The following is a 19,639-nucleotide window of genomic DNA, read 5'->3' on the forward strand; positions in this document are numbered from 1 at the left end:
GCTGATTTCAAAGAATCAATCCAAAACGGAAAGTGATCAGAAGGAGGCAGAAGTGTCTTGTCCCTAAGATTTGCATGAGAAATAAATAGAAACCAAACCTCTTCAAGCTTTTACAGTATCTGCATTTTTCTCCCCAGCTTGCCTACATTTTTGGGTTAACCTGTCATCTAGTGTCAATTGCCAAACTCTGATGAAGCAGGTTTTAACTGAAAAAACTTTCCAGTGTTAGGCAATCAATAGTTTTCAGAGCAACAGTATCAAGGAACATACTGATGTAAAATCAGGCATTGCAAGTTGTTCCCATGGAAGGCTTGTGGCTATTATGCCTCCTTAAAGGATTTCAAATTCTTCAAAATTTAACATGACCTTTTCCTACCACCCAGATTATTAAACTTGCATATTTAGGGTTGTATTCAGTGGCTGTGTGAGTGATAAGAAGCTTATACAACTGATCTTCCTCTTTCCCTTGCCTCCATGGCCCTCCTGAACACCCTGAAGACACACACCAGAGGATGGGGGCTTCCTGAGCATTGGGGTGTGTCATACAAGTCTATGGTTGGGCAGTGGGAGAGGACAATCACCTGAATTTTGTGCACGTGAGAAATAGAAAGATCCGGCGACCTTCTGTTCATATAACCATTGGATACATCCCACAAACACTTGAAATAAGCATAATTTTCAGTAATTAATGCAAACCCAGCTTCTCCATACTATTATGTGTTTAGTATCTCAAGAATCCAATTTGATCCTAGGTTTAATAGCATCAGTTTGATTGGATGCATGTTGTGATATTAAAAACAAACTTGGTACACAATTGAAATTCTGCACATACATCTTGATTCTAAACACATTTGCCCCAATATAGAATTCCATGTGTGCATTAATGCAAACAAGTAATACTTGCATGAGGGAAGACTACGTTTACCTCAGTGGAGAATAAAGATAAATTTGACAAGATAAATGATTGTACCTCCTTTCTGAGAGCCTCTTCAAATATCTGATAACATATAGGAATCCAATACTGACTATATATATATTTTGACTAAATATTTTATCTATCGATCGATCGATCGATCGATAGATAGATAAAATATTTAGTAACCTGATTTAAGTCTTCACTTCACTGCTTCTATATTACAAATGCAACTTACACTGGTGTTTTTTATTTTTTTGCAGTCGAAGGGTGTTGAATATTGGCCGTCCTAACAGCATAGTTGAGTGCTTAGCACTGTGTTAAAGAAATGAAATACTGTATTGGATTCTCTTTTCTTTTATGTATTCTTATATGTTTTCATGAGAGCCTTTTATGGTACACATGTTTCAAACTGAATTCATTGTGTTCTCATATGGCTGATTGATAATAGCAGGAAAAGTGTAGCTCATTCTTCTTTCCACATGTTTTCCTTTGAGGCAACCCATACATTTCATAGTAGTTCTTGAAGTGAATATAACATATTGGTCATTTAAGCAGCTATGCTTTGTCCCTTTTTTGTACTATTTCTAACCCAGCTGAAGAAAAGTATATTTACTGTTGCTGTTAATTGTGTGTGGCGAGACATCCCACTTTCTATACTTAATATGTGAGGCGTCCATCTTCTATTTAATTCTGCTGATTCGCTGTGCGTGGAAGGATTCCTACCTTACACAACTGTACATAAATTCAAAACCTAACTGCTGCTATCATATTTATATCTTGTTTGCTAAAATGTTAATCTATAGCCTAGTACCAGTGGTATTTTAGATGTGATGCAAAACCAGGCAGGCAGGCTTTTAAAATAAAATAAACGTAATAATATGTTCTTTTTTATAAATTATGAATGTGAAATAAGGTAACGCCTATACTACTGCTGTAGACTTGATTTCCTTTAGCCAGGCTTTCAGGAAGTTCTCACTCTGGTCAGCTCCAGAAGATCCTCTGCCTTCTCCATTCTTGCCATTGTTCCTTTCTTCAGTCCCCAACCTTCCCTCTTTTGCACAGTGAAGATTTGTAGGGGGCTTCTATATATATGTATCAGTGTTCCCTTCAGAGTAGAAGCCCCCTGAAGACCTTCGCCATGCAATGAGGAGAAGTTCAGAGACTGGGGATGTGGAGAGCACAATGAGTTCAAGAATGATGGGAATGAGATTTTTGTGCAAGTCCCAAGCTCTGCACATGTCAGCATTTGCATGTTCATGCAAACACCTGAACACGCCTCATGTAGGACCCTACTGGATGACTCTAGCTAGGCCCAGGCAATAACTGGATCCGATGTTTCTAGTTAAATCCTAAGAGTGTATATCTGTGAGTGGGGAGGCACAAATGAGGTGCTTCTAACACCAGAACAATGCCATTGAAGTCAGTGGGATCCCTTCAGTAAAAGTGGTTTTAATACTTAAAACCTAACTTAACAAATGAGAAACAGTTGCCTTGAGTTCACTATGATTATCTTTGAACAGAGCAAACTGGGATAGGGCAGTCTCTTAACACTGCAACAGAGGTTTAAGAATCACATTGGTAGACCACCTCGTGTAACGGTAATGTTTCCTGTGGGGTTTGTTATGTAGAATTTCCCTCATAATTCCTTTATGGGTCTAAATTAGGAGACACAGACATAGATTAAATGAATTCCAGGGCCTAAGAGAAGGCTGTTTACACACATTCCTTTCTCTCCCACGTGCAGTGTGCAGAAAGAAAAGAATATCCCAACTCTACATTCTGAACAATTTCATACTGTCGTTTTTCAGCAAAGCTACAAGGAAGGACAGACAGTGGAATTAGACCAGCATGAAATGAGTGGTTTAACAGGTTTGAGGAAAGCATACTTTTATGAGTGAAAACAATTGTTTTAAAGCTACAAGTGCAGCAAAATCAAGACAGCTGCCCAACACAAATAAGTCACATTATAAGTCAGGTTTTATTCTTGTTTTTTTGTAAATTGCTTCGCCCTACCCCCCGCCAAAGATTTTCAAAACCATACACAATGATTAAAAATATAGATCAAATATAAAAATACAAAACCATAAAAGAGTTCAACAACTGAGATAGTCCAAATGTCTGCATATCCACGTCCCCACTGCCACAGCTGGCTGGTACTATGTTAGCAACTTGGAACTTTTCACAAAACCAATCATACGTTAGGTAGGAGAGATGGCAGAGACTGATTTATGCTAACAGAGACTTTGTTCAGGAGTCTGTCAGAGCAACAATCTACTATTGTGGTGCAGAGGTCAGATAAAATCTACAACACCCCTGATAGTGGACTGCTCATTGATGGATTTTTACATGTTTCATGTCTGGGCATTAGCACTTGCAGTTATTTTGATATTTTGGAAAGCCAAAAGATGTGCTCATATTAAGATTCCTGTCTGTGTTGAATAAAGACTACCACAGGTACAAATGCTAATTTCCTAATACAGTACTGTGGAAACTTCAGTTCTTACCCTGTGAAGAATTTCAGATATGTCTAAGGCTACCCTCACAAGTCTTTGCATTAGAGCCTGGACTGTGGAGCCAAGCAATTGGGGAAAGCTCCTCCTCTGTTGTTTTGCCAGGAGAGTTGAGTCATAACTGTGCTAACAAATAAAGTATGTTCAGAAAATTATCACATCACATTTCACCTCCTTAATACAAAATTGGACATATCTTGTGTCTCATAAAACACAAGTAAATTTTCCAGCATTAATATTCTGGGGCCACAGGAATAAATGTTTGTGTGCAATCCTTTTATCAGTGACCTTTTTGGGGGTCACAGAACTAGCAAGGCCATTTAGAACCCCACCCTTTCTAAGACAGAGAACATCTTGTAGCTGGTTGTAGCATCACAACAGTAACCGTTATTACTATATTAACTGCTGGCCTTAATTTATTAAGTTATAGTACAAACCTATGCATGTCCACTCAGAAATAAATCCCATTGAGTTCAATTGGATTTACTCCCAGGTAAGTGTTTTAGGAGTTCAATCTAAAAGTTTAAATTGCAGATTTTGCACTCTAATGTTATCAGTCCTTTGGGAATTAATTTTCAAATTCTCAAATGTATTTTGCTGGCAATCCTAGACACACTTACTGGAGAGTAAGGCCTATTAAATTTAGAGGAACTTACTTCTGAGAAAGCATATTTAGGACTACAATGTCTATCTTTTATTTGTTGGCATTTATTGCGCCCCTAATGATTGTAGTGCTTAAACTATTTCTCACATCTATTAGAAGATCTTTTTACTGTGGCTTAAATTTTAAAAAGCATTTCATGTTTTACTTTTTTTAAAAAAAAATCCTCTGTCTTGTGGAAAACACTCATTGTTCTTGAGCAAAGGCATTGGTATAGGGAGCTCAGGCAAAGAAAACTGTGTGCTACTAAATAGTGTTGGGCACCGTTGCTGATATTGCTTAAAGTTCTGCTTATACATGGTTTACACTTGAAATCAATGGGCTGTAAGAAGCCAAACTAGAGGCAGGATTATGGTCATTCTGAATAGAGAATGCACTTCTCCTTCACTGCCAAAATTAACAATCTGGTGCATGTAACACAATGGCTCAAGACAACTAGAGAAAAAGTCGCAGCTTTGTTAGATACAGTTGTCTTGAAAATCAGACTTAGGCTATATACACGTTATCAGTTTATCAAGTAGGGCAGGCATGGCCAAACTTGGCCCTCCAGCTGTTTTTGTACTACAACTCCCATCATCCCTAGCTAACAGGACCAGTTGTCAGGGATGGTGGGAATTGTAGTCCCAAAACATCTGGAGGGCCAGGTTTGGCCATGCCTGAAGTAGGGCATACTTTTTCTCAATTTGGATTGAAGCTGCTTTGGGGGAAAACACAGTAAAGGCAGTATTTTCTGAGAAACAACGGGATAGATACAGGACAGCTATGGATTGTGGCCAATGTGTATACACTGCTTCCCGAACCAATGGTGGGAACACACTGGAGTGTGTACATAGCCTTGGACTTACAAAAACAAAGAGAAGCAGAGTAATGTTAGCTTCACATATGTAATGAAAATAATGGCTTTCTACTCTGAAATAAATTAGCAGTATAAACAAAACTGTCATATTCATTTCAGCGTCCTCAGAAAAATCACTTTCCTTGATGCCCTCCAATATGTAAATATATTCAAAATATAAAATGATTGAGTCATTGATTTGTGATTCATATAACAGCAAAACATAGGATTACAGCTTGTTTTTGGCAGTGCTCTGTGAACCTTTAACAGCTGCCTGATAGGGAAAAGAATTCAGCTGATGAAACTTTTCCCCTGGCTGCATCTTCATGCTGCGAAAGGCATTTTTGTCTGTCACGCCGGCTCTTAAGGACACAAGACCCCTGCCAGGAAAAAAGAGAGCTGCTCTTTTTACAAGGAAGCTGTTAAATTGTTTGGTACCCATAAAGAAATAAGCGATATCATTTCATGGTAACTTAAAAAACACACACACATCAGCACATCATCAGGTGCTATGAGCACCTGGTGAGAATTATATCATTGCTGTTTGCTTGTCTAATCAACCTGTTGTGAAATGGATGCACTGGAGACTTACCCCACAATGCTTAATTTACTTCCTTGAGCTGTGCAAAAGAGTACTAAGAGGCAGGCCTTTGGTGATTTCCACATGAGTGGGGGCTGCAGAGACCAGTGTGTTAGCTGCATCCCCATTGCCATTCTGAGCACCCTCAATGAGTTGGGTGGCAAACCTCTGAAGTGGAGAGCCTTCCATGAAGACATGGGTTTTAGAACTCTGATTTTCCGGGGGTTTTAATTTGTTCACTTAAGAATGTATATGCAAGAAACACATATTTGGCCTCAAAAAATCAAAAGAGGAGAGGGGATATGCTCTCAATTGCCTCTACCATGTTTCTTGCAGAGAAACTCAGCTAGCTTGTGTTATTGTCCCTTTAAGGTGGCTAGTATGAGACATTACCACAGGATGGGGGGAGGTTGTGGGAGATGGTTCCTGTCAGTCTACATCAGGGGGTAAGGAGGCTGCAGAGCATGTGTGGTGCCGAAGCTGATTTTATATAGCATCACCTGCAGGGCACAACCTCTTCCGCCAGCACAGTCAGCAGCTAAGAGAACTCTACAGAAGGGACAAGGCCTATGGTGTATGGACTGGAAATGTTCCAAATTTGATTGCAGGCCTAAGCTGTAAGTAAAAGCTCTAGAGCTCCTCAGCATCACCAGCAGGGGGAGTTACATAGTGTTCAGAGGAAAGAAGAGCATCATGATGTCATGACTAAGGTTTGCTCAGGACATCTGTTGTATTTAGTACAGTCGTACCTTGGAAGGCAAATGGAATCCGTTCCAGAAGTCCGTTTGACTTCCAAAACGTTCCGAAACCAAGACGTGGCTTCCGATTGGAAGCTCCTGCAGCCAATCGGAAGCTACAGAAGCTGCGTCAGACATTTGGGTTCCAAAGAACGTTCACAAACCGGAACACTCACTTCTGGGTTTGTGGCCAAAACGTTTGAGTTGCAAGGCGTTCGTCAACCAGGGTATGACTGTATACATAGTAACTTACATGCACTTACATGTTTGAACTGGAAATAATTTCCACAGTGTCTGATAAAAGTACATCATGTTTGCATACGTTATGTGTCTCTAGCCTCTTGAAGAAGTAATTTTGTGACTTCATTATTAAAGCTGTTAAAACGAATTTGGAGCGCAAGAGTGAGACCGGACAGTGTCATTGACATCATTCCCACTCCTCCAAGAGGAAGAACTGGGTAACAGCATGAGCTGTGTAGCCAGAGTCAGTCCAAGTTACACTTGCGTCATCATGTGTACATTTCTCACTTAAACTTGAGTAGCTTTTAATACTTGACTTAAAAGTGTGAAGCTTTAATCAGCTCCAATCAATGCACAAATACATGCTGGAACAAACTTTGCATTGAAAGGACTGGCTTTCGATAGGACTGCAGCAAGTGATAGAATCATAGATTTCTAGAGTTGGAAATGACTCTGAGGGTTTTCTAGTCCAATCACCTGCAATGCAGGAATTATGGTCACAGCTGTCCCTGGGTGGGCTCGAACCACCAGCCTTCTGGTTAACAGCCAGACACACTGGTCCATTGTGCCACAGGAGGGTAAAAGGATTAAAGTTCTCCACCTGCCTGTCCTGCAGATGCTATTTGCATTTTTAAATGTGCATGGAAATGCAAATACACATCATGATGATTAGTCCAACAGAACATGCACCCTGGCTCTAATAATCACTTAGCTTCTACATGGCCCTCTTCACATAATCTATTTGTGTGTAAATTCAGCAAGGTTCTTCCGAGATTCTAAATAATATGGGGATTCTCCACAAATGCATGTTCAGAAATAATAAAGCCGCATCCCAATTCAGAAATACACCCTCCATAATGATAGGGAGATAGCTTAGCTCGCTTATCCCTAACCATGAATTGGTTTTATGTATCAGTAGAACATCTGAAAATGGCTTATATTTCTGTTCATTTAGCTTCCTTTCTGAAAGCAGATCAGCTCTGCTTCCAGTTACTTCATATATGCCTTTTCCTTCTATTTTAAGGTAGCCAGATCCCAGATCCCTAAGTTAAATAGCATGGTGCAGTTGTTGAGAAGGAAGGACAAGGCATTGCTACCAGCAATTGATGCAGTATGGAGATGATGCCCATGGCAAACATATGCCACGTTTTTACCCCACAGATTACATTCAACAGTCATCTGGGTATTTTGCATACTTTTATGAAGTGCCACATTCTTCAGGGTTTTCCTATGTATTACACCATGTTTCTTAGCTCTGTCCCAAATGAAATGGATCCTATGTGCTCTCTTAAAAGTCAGTGAGAAAACTGATTTAAATGGAAGCAAAAACATAGCCTAGTGCTGAAGGGTTTTGCATTTCTACTTTGTTAGGCAGCCAAGCAGCTCCTTTATAAAATCTAGACATTTTACTAAATTGTTCAAGTCTGCCAAAAAAAAAAGTATAAGAGCTGGAACTTCTCTAACTTTACAAGTGAAAACTATGTGTGAAATATTTAATGGTGTTGGAATACAAGAGTACATCAAAACATTCAGACTATCTAGGGGATCAGGTTTCTAAAAAGCTGAAATATAAAGGCATAATTCTATGTAATTAGACCACTGACTGGTATTAATTGCTGGAACAATATAGGTCTTTATAGTCACAATGTTACACCTCGTAACTGGAAATTCTGTTGATAAAATGGTATCATTAGGAAATAAAACCATTTGGCAGGTGTTTCCTGGAAAACTGCTGTGTTGGAAATATTGCCAAGGGAAAACAAACTATTTGGAATCCTATAGTAGAATAAATGTATCTGCTGCACCTCGTTCTCATGCTATATGGGTGAGCATTCATAGGCTCAAAGGAAGCATCAGGCTTGCATGAATCCCCCTTCCTCCTCTTCCTCTGTTGCCAGTGAATTTTGCAATGATAAATCAATGCAACTGTTTCATTCTGATCCTTGGGTAGTAGTTTTCAACTAAATCTTTGTGCAGCCAGAATGACTTCCACTTGCGCAATGAAACTCCTGCCTGCCTGCCAACATGCATGCTGTACACCATGCCCAAAACTACTCTAGAGGACTGGGGGGAAGCAAAATTTAGGGGGCACATAGGGGGAGGAGAGGAGGACTTAGTGAACACATGGGCTTCTGAAGGGCAGCTTTCAGGCACTTTGTTCCTCCCTGATCTTTTTTACTCCTGCACTGTGCTAAGCCAGAGTTTGGTTCAGCATATTGTCTGAACCCTGAGCTCATGCTTAAGGTCTCTCCCTGCTAACCATCAGTTCTAGCCAAGGTTTATTGAAGATATGAAAAATAAAAATTGCCCCACGGTATTGTCAACGGTTCAAAATGTATTCCAGCAGTTTCAGTGTGTGAAACATCTGGCTGTGGCCTGCACAGTGACTTAATGCACAATCCACCTATATTTACACCAAGTGCATGAGAGCCAAGATGTAAATATTTCCCACTCAGGAGATGTAGGCTGCAATAACACCTAGGTGTAAGACTACTGAGCTACTTGAGTAAATATATATATATAAGATGGTGCTGTTAATGGGGAAAACATGAAGGAGGAGATGTGCCCAGTGGGGAATAAGAACTTTCAATAAACGTTTTAACAAGACATCCCCAAAAAGCAAAAATAAGGATAAAATAGGCATGATATATCAGGGACCAGCTCCAGAAAACATAAACGTCCCTGGTAAATGGGAACAATTTAAGCATACCAGAAGATTTGAAGCCAAATGTAGTCTTGGTAAGTTACCACTGAGAATTCAATCTAGAATTTATGTTTAAGTAATAACTGGATCAGATCCTAAAAATTCAGTTCCAAAGGAGCATTCCTATGTCCAACCAAAGGTGTAGAACTTATGCCCAGTTTTGTATGAGTGCAAGCTATTCTTTATTCTAAACAGAAGTTATGTCACAATTTAGAAATGCATTTTGTCATAGCAATTTGTGATGTGTTGTTTAGAATAAAACAAGCGAGACTCAAAGCAGGATAAACATTACACATAATGATGTGTTGTATTTTTCAAACACTGGTTTTAGTGCTACCAGCATGAAGACATGCAATGGACAATCCTTAAAATGTTTCTGCAGGGCTGCAATCCAAAGTATACTTGCTTGGAAGTGAGATGTAGCTCTGTTTGGGCTACAGTTTGGACCCAATGTATTTTGCATCTCAAGCAGCTGCATTACACCATCCAAGAGGGGCATCCCAGAATCCCATGCACTGTCACACTGGAGTGCGATTATTTCCAAACATTGTGTGCCCATGCATGTGTTGCAGCATCCTTTGCAACAGAGTCTTGGGTACATCTCTTGGATCAATTGCTTTTTTTCTGCCCAGAGTGAGAGACTGGGCTGCCATGTTCTGTGCGTTTCAAAGTTGCTTAATGCCAGTCTATGTGAGAGACTGACCCAGCAGAGAGTACAGCTCTACCTGGGTGAGACACAGGTTGGGTACGGTTATGCTGCTGTGTATATATTGTCCTAGTTAGAGGTGGGAGAATGATCTGGTTGTAAATTGTGCTTAATGCATTTTTATAGACCAGACATTTGTGTTGTCATAAATGGTTGGGTGAGGATCATCTATTTAGTTGCTAAGGGTGTATCTTAGTTGCTAAGTGTATATTCTGTTTCAATTATTTTATGTAGTTGCCAGAGATTTTGCTTATTAGAGTTTGATTGTATTTTTGTATTTGTAATGGTTTTATGATTAAAAGGATATTTTGTTTTTTTGTTAATTACGCTGCTTTAAATTTTGTTTTTGTTTTAATGCAGCCTTCATCGGTAATGGTTTATTTTTATATTTTGTAATGCTTTATTTGTTGTTTTAAGTGGGTTGTAAACTGCTTTGAGATTATAAATTTTAAATGTAAAGTGGTGTAGAAATGCTTTAAAATGAAGCAGCTTTATAGAAGCCCCTAAAAACGTTGCTGCTTCAAGAAGCCACTTGGATTTATTGGACAGCTGAGCCATTCTGGATTATTTTGCCTAACATTACAGGCCTAGCATAGCCCAGAAGGCTGGAGTAAATATGTGCCATTTGCTTGCACCTTCCAGTGGGCTGGCGGGAGGGAGAAAAACACGTGTGTAGCTTCAAGTGTAGCAACTCAATTTAGAGAGCAAGAGCCAAAAAAAGCACAAACAGTAAGGTCAAATTCAGTCCATGCTGTGTAAGAGTGTGTAGTTGTATGTGTGGCTGCCATTGACTAGACTTGTGTAGACAAATTGTGAAAACTATAGACAAGTTGGCCCCCAAAACCTTTATAGTGTGCCTTTTGTGAAAAAGCTTCTAAGCTCTGAAATGTGTTGCAGCCAAAAGGACTTTCCGTTCTCATAACCTGCTTAAACTGCTGCACATGCAGTTAGCTTAAATAATGCTATACTGCAATTGCATATATATTGGCTAGGCAAGCACTTTCCAAGAAACCTCGTTATTGTTGCTGCTGTGCTGTAGCTATCCAAGTGAGGCAGATCTGAAAGCTGTTTCAGTTCACACTTGCATTGGGAACATATAATGTGTTTTTAAAAGCAGAAACATTTCCAGCTTTAGATAATTTTTTTCAGTAAAGTGGGCCACATTGCTTGCCTAGTTTATTGTGCCTAGTAAAATCTAATTGAAACTTTAATGTTAAAGAAATCACACATTGTTCTATGTGGGTCTGTGAAACTTACATTTTTACCCTTTGTTGTTGTTTTTAACAATACTTTGTAGCATTCCGTTGTACTGCTTTAGCATCTCTTTAAAACTGGAGGATTGTCAGTGGGCCAGTTTTACCAAAGCCAAACAATTTTTTATTTTTGCGGGTCACATTCTTTCAGCAGAGGTCCAATGCTAGATAGTAAAAAGTTTAAAATATTAGCATATTCTAAAACATACAGTGGTACCTCGGGTTAAGAACTTAATTCATTCTGGAGGTCCGTTCTTAACCTGAAACTGTTCTTAACCTGAGGTACCACTTTAGCTAATGGGGCCTCCCGCTGCCACCACCGCGTGATTTCTGTTCTCATCCTGAAGTAAAGTTCTTAACCCAAGGTTTCTGAGTTAGCAGAGTCTGTAACCTGAAGCATCTGTAACCTGAGGTACCACTGTACATGAATAATAAAAAAAACTCTTTTCTTTTCTTTTGGAGAATCTCCATCAATGAAAGTTACAAGCAGCAGAAATGGATACTGCAAAGCAGTGCTCCCTTATGATCATCTTCTTAGAGCAGGGGTCGGCAAGGCTTATCTTGCCTGGGCCGGATCGGTCCTGTGGAGATCCCTCTGTGGGCCACATCGCACGTACACGACTTTTGTCATCTGCGCAGATGTGATTTTCAGCGCAATGGAAGCAAGTCCCTGCGCTGTGCTGTGCTGGTTTAGCGCAGTGCGAGAACAGGCAGCTCGGTTCGGGGGCGGCTCATGGGCCAGTCAAAGACCTCTGTGGGCTGCTTCCGGCCCATGGGCCTTAGGTTGCTGACTCCTGTCTTAGAGCATTAGGATCTAGAGGACAACAGTCTCCTGACAGAGAATGAATATGATATTAGCACTGAACAAATGGCTTACAAACAAACAATGCTTTTTTATATATAAAAAAGGTTTGTACTGGTTAAAATTAAATTAAAAAGCAATAATTCCAACAGAGACAGCATAAATGCCATTAAAAGCTGGATATAAATAAATATTATGGATAAAAAGCTCCGCCTGTGGTGCTGAAAAGATCACAGAGAAGGGGCCAGGTGGTCCTTCCTTAAAGAGGCTGATCCTGGGAGGAAGCCCAAGAAAGCCAAGGTGGGAAGCTGTGCTGGTTTGTTGTGGAACTGGAAGATAACTGCTCCTGGTGAGAGCTTTAGGTGAACCTTTTGGGAGGGAAGAGAGGTTTGACTGACTAGTGCTAGTGCCTCTAGGCAGACAGCTCAAATGGCTGGTGAGTGTCTTGTCTCCTCACCAACAAGAGAGAATTGGTTAGATCCTTTATATATATATATACTCCATTTGTACTGTGGGGAGAAACCAGTGCATTTGTGATTTTTTATCATTGGTCGGGTTTAGAGAAAATGTACTGGGGTTCTTATGGTTGGGGGTGGTGCTGCCATCTCCAGGGTTGACAAGATGTGGTGCTTGCAGCCTAGTGGTGTTGCTGTGGAATGCCAGGCCTACCTGCCACAATGAAGCATAACTCATTCCGGATTTCCTTGTGGATGAGGGCCTGCACTTCTCACTTCTGTTGACAACACAGGGACAGACCAGCATAAAATTGTATTTTTTATTTTAGTTGGCAATTATACTTAAGAACTTGAGAGTACAAAAAGTCCATGTGCCTGGGATCTGGCAGCTCCCGCTGTAAAATATAATCACCATAAATATTTCGGTAACATTTGTCTTGTTCTCTGAGGACAAATGCAAAGTTACCATACCGTGAGCCTGGAAATAGCCCTCTGAAGAATATAGTGTTGCGATATATTGGGGCAGGGAACTTGTGACCCTCAGGGTTGCTGGACTACAACTCCCATAAGCCTCAACCAGCAAAGGAGGGTCATGGATTCTCCAGCCTGGGTTTAGAAATGGCTGGTGGGCATTGGGAGTTCAACAACATCTGGAGGGCCACTGCTTTAGAAACACTGAACTATGTGCAATTTTATAAAATATATTATACTAACAGGAAGTTAGATAGTGGATAGTGTAAATTGTGAGTTTTAGGCCTGTGTGTGTGCACACACGCATACTGCCCCCACCCCCTGCACCGAGACTGCCACCTTCACCATGGGAACTCTCATGTAGAGTTTAGAGATGATATCTCAAGAGGCATTCAAATTAGTGCAGGTTCGAACAGTCATGCTAAATTGGGCAACAGTATATTCAGAGCTGTCCAAATTGACACAAGCTGAAACCATCATGTCAAATTTAGTGATATCCATCTCAGGAACCCTCGTGCGGAGTTTGGCAATGATCTCTCAAGAGGTGGCCAAACCTATAGGGAAGAAGCAGACAAACTACTTTCCAAAATATATAGTAGATAATAAATACTATACAGAAGTTATTAAAGGTAAAGGTACCCCTGCCCGTAAGGGCCAGTCTTGACAGACTCTAGGGTTGTGCGCCCATCTCACTCAAAGAGGCCAAGGGCCAGCGCTGTCTGGAGACACTTCCGGGTCACGTGGCCAGCGTGACATCGCTGCTCTGGCGAGCCAGAGCCGCACACGGAAACGCCGTTTACCTTCCCGCTGGTAAGCGGTCCCTATTTATCTACGTGCACCCAGGTGTGCTTTCGAACTGCTAGGTTGGCAGGCGCTGGGACCGAACAGCGGGAGCGCACCCCGCCGTGGGGATTCGAACCGCCGACCTTTCGATCGGCAAGCCCTAGGCACTGAGGGTTTAACCCACAGTGCCACCCGCGTCCTAACATACAGAAGTTATTAGTATTATAGTATTTTAGCCATGATGTGCCATAAAACACACACACACTTGGCAACTGGATTTATCACATAAGAAGTCCCACCAGCACAGGTCTAGAATCATGCAGGAGATTAAACACATACACATCACTGCAGCTCAACTAGGAAAAAAAGTTTGAGTATTATTTGCATTGCATTTGTTTAACACAAATAATTGCACCTTGTGAAAGGTGCTTGTACTGCACATATGCCTCAGTTAAATATGTTGGTTGAGAAATAAATGTTTAAAATAACTAAAGGTTGCCTGTGCACTGATGGTATGTTCCCACACAGATTTGCATGGGGGTGTGCTTTTTCTTCCATGTGTACAAATACAGGACAGCTCTAGAGGTCTCCACACCCTGCATCTTGGCCAACTTCTGGTTTGTTTCCTTTACAACCCCATTAATATGTTCTCCTGGGCCTCCTTAGAAGAGTTGGAAATTATCTTAACTAGCATTGATGTGTTTTCTTGATTCAGCTATGCATGGAAATTTAAATTCTCTTGAAATGAAATTTATTTCAACCACTTCACTCATTATCTTGCCTACATCATTCAGCATGGGTGTTCTATTTACATACAGTTTAAAATGAAAGGTTGTGTATCTCAACCAGTGGCCTAGCATGGGTTGTCAGCACCCGGGGCAAGGCAAGTAATTTGCGCCCCCCCCCCCCGCTGCACTGTCCCTCCCCCAGATAGTCCCGGCTCGGATCGGATTTGCACAGCCAGCACTGCAGTGAGAGAGAGTGAGTGAGCCAGGTAGGGGCAGAGAGCTGCGAGTGCAAGCGAGCGCCCCCCAGATGTTGTGCCCGGTGTGGCCAGACCCCGCTGCACCCCCCACGCTACGCCACTGATCTCAACAGGGGTGGCAGTGGTGGTGGATTACAGCAGTGGTGTAATCCCTGTGGTACATTTTTAAACTCCAGAGATACTGTGTGCTCTTGATATGTTATAAAGTCTTTGCACATAGTATAATGAGGTTGCTTTTTTCACCATTTGGGGGCCAGTTTGCCATTTCTCTGCGGTCATTGGCATTGGCCTCATGAGTTCCCACAACTACATCAAGAAACATTAAGTGTGAACTGGGTTGCACATGGATACCCACAAGCAAACTGGGAGGAATGCAAGATTTTCATTGTCAATAACTGCCCCATAAAAAAATAAAAATAAAGACCACACTCTTTCGAATGATGTACTTATTGAACAGTCAGATTTATGCAGAAGTTAGATTAGATCCAGTCTTTATTGAGCATACATTTTGATTCGTTTGAAAGGACTTATATGGCCGTGAGCATTCATTTGCTTGCAGGTTGCTTACATGTCTTCGTGTTAGTCATTTGCTGATCCCACACTTTCCAATTCATCTCTCTGTCATTTTCCCAACTGCAAAAAGTCGACTTTTATTTAAAAGTGGATTTGTTGTGCTAGGGCGATAAAGCCCTTTAATCGACTTTAATTGCACAAACCTCAAGTTCTGGTATGCACTTGCTTCTGTCCCTGCAAAATACTGACAGGCTGGACACAGTTCTAATCTACCACTGCTAAGCTTTGTGTAAGCAAATTAGGATGAATGCTGAATAAACAGGTTGTCTGGAGCAGCTCTGTAAAGTGACACTTACCCATGCCACCTTCCACATTAGTTTGACCAGAGACAATTGTGCAGTTGAAATAGCAGCTTTGTCATGGCCTTTGGCTAGTACAATAAAATCTTATTTACAGATATAAAATAGCATATACAATTTGTGTCATGGACATGTGCCCTAACTCCTTTAAGTACTTAGCAATACTCCTGTACACACGAATAAAGACTCTTTTTGTGTACAAAGGCTACTTCCTGATCAGCAGCTCTCAAGCCAAACATCTGTTTAAAACTCAGCAGTTTGGATATCTGCTGTAGGAACTACTAATAGGGAAACGTCAAAAATAACTTCAGTTTATGGTAAGGTTACCAGATTTTTTTCAATGAATCTGGGGGCACTTTTCAACTTCAAGTGATTTTGTATGGGGACTGATTAGTAGAAATGGGGACATCTGATAACCTTAGTGTATGATGCAAGCCTGTGCCTCTCCATTGCACAAAACACTTGAAATTTTTTCTATCTGTAATCCTGGGTGTAGGCTCTTGAGGTGCAGAACTCAGTACATTACAAATTGCTTTCCACCATGGAATTATTACATGTTTGTGAAATACTTCAAATAGGAACAGCTTTAGCCAAGTGCAAGTTGTTAGGTTTGGATAAGGTTGTGCATGATCATAGGTTTCTTGATATTGCAACACTGCTAATCTGCACAGTTCAATTGCTCAGCTGATGGGTGAAGCTTTTCACAGTGTTGAGAAAAGGATTATCACCAGCTAGTGTCTCCAAATCAAGCTGCAGATTCCGTTTTTTAAAGAGTGGTCAATCCATGGGATTACTAAGACTCTACAGGTGCAAGCCTATGCACACTTACAATTGAGTTCTGTACCTTCTGGGTAAAATATGGATAGCATCAAATTGCAGATGACATAGGTAGTAGTAGTAGTAGTAGTAATAATAATAATAATAATAATAATAATAATAAATTTTATTTACGGTATACCCTGCCCTCCCCAGCCAAGGGCAGCTAACAACCAATAATAAAAACAAATTGATTGAAATACAACTTTAAAAACGAGATTAAAATGCAACATTAATATATTAAAATGCAGCCTCATCACGGGAGGTGAAAGGAAAAAAGAAAGAGGGTGAGGGAATCAAATTGACTCCAAGCCAAAGGCCAGGTGGAACAACTCTGTCTTACAGGCCCTGTGGAAAGAGATCAGATCCTGCAGGGCCCTGGTCTCATGAGACAGACCGTTCCACCAGGCCGGAGCCAGTGTTGAAAAGGCCCTGGCTCTGGTTGAGGCTAAGCTAACTTCCTTAGGGCCCGGGACCTCTAGGGTGTTGCTGTTTATGGACTTTAAGGTCCTCTGTGGGGCATACCGTAGGTACGAGGGTCCTAGGCCGTGAATAATAATAGTACTACTACTACAACTACTACTACTACTACTACTATTTGTATCCCGCCCATCTGACTGGCTTGCCCCAGCCACTCTGGGTGGCTTCCAGCACATACTGAAACATAATAAAACATTAAACATTAAAAAATTCCCCATACTGTACAGGGCTGACTTCGGATGTCTTCTAAAGGTTGTTACTTATCTCCTTGATGGAAGGGCATTTCACAGGGTGGGCACCACTACTGAGAAGGTGTTCTGTCTGGTAAGGAAACCATGCAAAGTACATACATATTTATTGGGTGCCACTACAGAACATAGCAAATGTTTGGCTCCTAAGCTGTCCTCATAAGCAAAACAACTAGAGGTACATATTCAGTTTAGTAATGGTTTCATCCCTCTCAAATGATGCAGATAAATAAGTCAGTTAAAACACATACATAGGGTGGGAGCAGGTTAAACATAGATCAAGGATAAAAAGTAGAAGGCCTTGTCCTTTTTTCAGTGAGCTACCCTATGAAAAAGGTTTTAAAGGGAAAGCAGGGTGGGGATTTTCCCTTCTAGTTTCCTCTTATTTTTGTTAGCTTTAAAAAGAATTCTGCTTGTCCTTTTAATCCATTTTCACAGTTAGAAGTTTTTAAACTCCTATATCTTCTGCAGCTTGATCCTATGCCTATTTACTTAGTTTGTGCAAGTTTCTTGGAAAGTAATCCTCTGGTCCAGTATGAAGTAATCCAGTTGAATTCCCCTTTTGCCTTACCGTATTTTTCACCCCATAGGACGCACTTTTCCCCCTCCAAAAATGAAGGGGAAATGTGTGTGCATCCTATGGGGCGAATGCAGGCTTTCGCTAAAGCCTGGAGAGTGAGAGGGGTCAGTGTGCACCGATGCCTCTAGCTCTCCAGGCTTCAGGAAGCTATCTGCAAGCCTTGCAAGCCCAGCGGGAGTTTCCGCGGGCTCACAAGGCTTGCGGGCAGCAGCCTGCCGCCTGAAGCACGGGGAGCCCTCCGGAGGGCTCCCCGTGCTTTGGGCGGGTGTCCGCAAGCCTTCGGGCAGGTGTGCGCAAGGCTTGGGGCTGCAGCCGCGGCTGGGGGGGGGGGGAAATATTTTTTTTTAATTCATTTCCCCCCCCCCAAAAAAAACGAGGTGCGTCCTATGGGCCGGTGCGCCCTATAGGACGAAAAATACGGTACATTGTCTCTGGTGGCGGGGGCGGGGAGCAACCCAGGGTTCATATTCCACACTAAGAATTTCAGGTGGTCATACACTGGAGCGAAGGAGGTGGGTGCCTTACCTCTGGGTGTGCAAGATTCTGGGAACAAATGTCACTGTAGAATAGAGGCCTTGAACCATAAAACAGCAGTGCATGCAAAATTACTGACAAGAAGCATGTAAAGGAAAAATGGAACAGTTGTATTGTTATGCTCCTGCCAATTCTCTGAATGGTGAGAAATCCAGGCGTTGTCAGGGTTACAGCCAACGGTGATTTAAGTGGAAGGGGAAGTTGCGCTTTGGCAAGGGTTTCTGGGAAGAAGCAGGAAGTGGGCTAAACACCATGTGGGGCTGAGGAAGCCATCACCACGAGGTACGGGCAGTATATTGATTGATGTGCTTGTGGCGCTGGGCTGGCTGCTCTCAGGAAGGCAACAAAGGACTCTCTTGTGATGTGAATGCTCTGGACCTCTCCATCTAGATGCAGCTGTAAATATGTGTTAATTAACCATTGGCCTGATCCACCAGGCTATTATTACGTTCTTATGTTATTACTGAGTATTCTTTTCATGTGCTAGTTTACACATCACATTATGTATCAAAGGATTATCCAGATTATGGGTGTGCAGTAAACAAATATATTAAATTTCATAAGAAATGTATCTGCATGTGCATGACTGGCATTAGAAGTTGAAGATCTCTATACTCTTATCTTTGTTAACTGATGTTATTTTGGAGCGCAAAGGGAGCAAAACTTAATTTCGGAGTTTACAAAAGCAGGTCATAATACTGAGTGACCATAAACAACCATTAATCCTATGATTATTTATCACAGTGTACATGATACCATATGAGAAGCAAGACCTAAGTGTATGGTAGGATGATTTTTATCCACTTGCACCCAAGCAAAATACTTTATGGAAACCAGGGGTGTCATAAAATGCCTTTGGAAACCAGTTTTCCATACCAAGTAAACAAGTAAGTCATCATGGGGGTAAATAGTTATCAGTAACCATTTTGGAGACCTCTTTTTATCTTGTTCCATATAATGGAAATTGTACTGCCAAAGTAGCAAGGCAAGCTCCCCCATCCCCTGTCAGCTGGTAGTCGAGTTTCCTTCAAAACAAGGCAAACAAGATGAACCAGCACAGCTATTTGGCAGGAAAAGGCATCCAAATCCTGATTGAGCAGCTTCAGGATTGCATAAGAATGACTTTTAGTTTAAAGTCACTGGACTCCTTAACTATGAAGTGAGATAGTATCACAGCAAAACAAACAAAACCCCAAACCTACAAATAACTCACTAAATAATAATAATAAAAAACAAAAAAAAGAGTGGGGGGATCTAAGTCTCTACTAATAAATGCACTTAATTTGGAAGTAAACCACAACTGAGCTCAGTCCTTCTTTGTAAATGGTATTTAAGGTTGAAATATAAATTATTATTTCTTTAAAACACTTCTAGGGTGAGGTAAGGCAAAGAACATGTCTATTTTTGGTAGCCTCCATGCTACTTTATTTCTTTTCAAGTATTTATTCTTGATACAGGCAAGTGCAACTTT

General features: G+C 41.1%; 1 protein-coding gene across 7 annotated transcripts in view; it reads right to left on the minus strand.

Moving 5' to 3' along the window:
• The window catches only part of PRSS35 (serine protease 35), a 152,528-nt gene that overhangs the window by 18,176 nt on the left and 114,713 nt on the right, over positions 1-19,639 (minus strand). Inside the window, exon 3 of one of the 7 annotated variants that reach the window (XR_014508885.1) lies at positions 13,134-13,424. The exons of the other annotated variants lie outside the window; for them this stretch is intronic. The gene's annotated coding sequence lies outside the window, so the exon portion shown is untranslated. Of the gene's footprint in view, positions 1-13,133; positions 13,425-19,639 lie in introns of those variants that run through there. 7 annotated transcript variants of the gene reach the window in all.

Source organism: Podarcis tiliguerta (assembly GCF_965153285.1).
Source record: "Podarcis tiliguerta genome assembly, chromosome: 3".
Classification (NCBI taxonomy): Eukaryota; Metazoa; Chordata; class Lepidosauria; order Squamata; family Lacertidae; genus Podarcis; species Podarcis tiliguerta.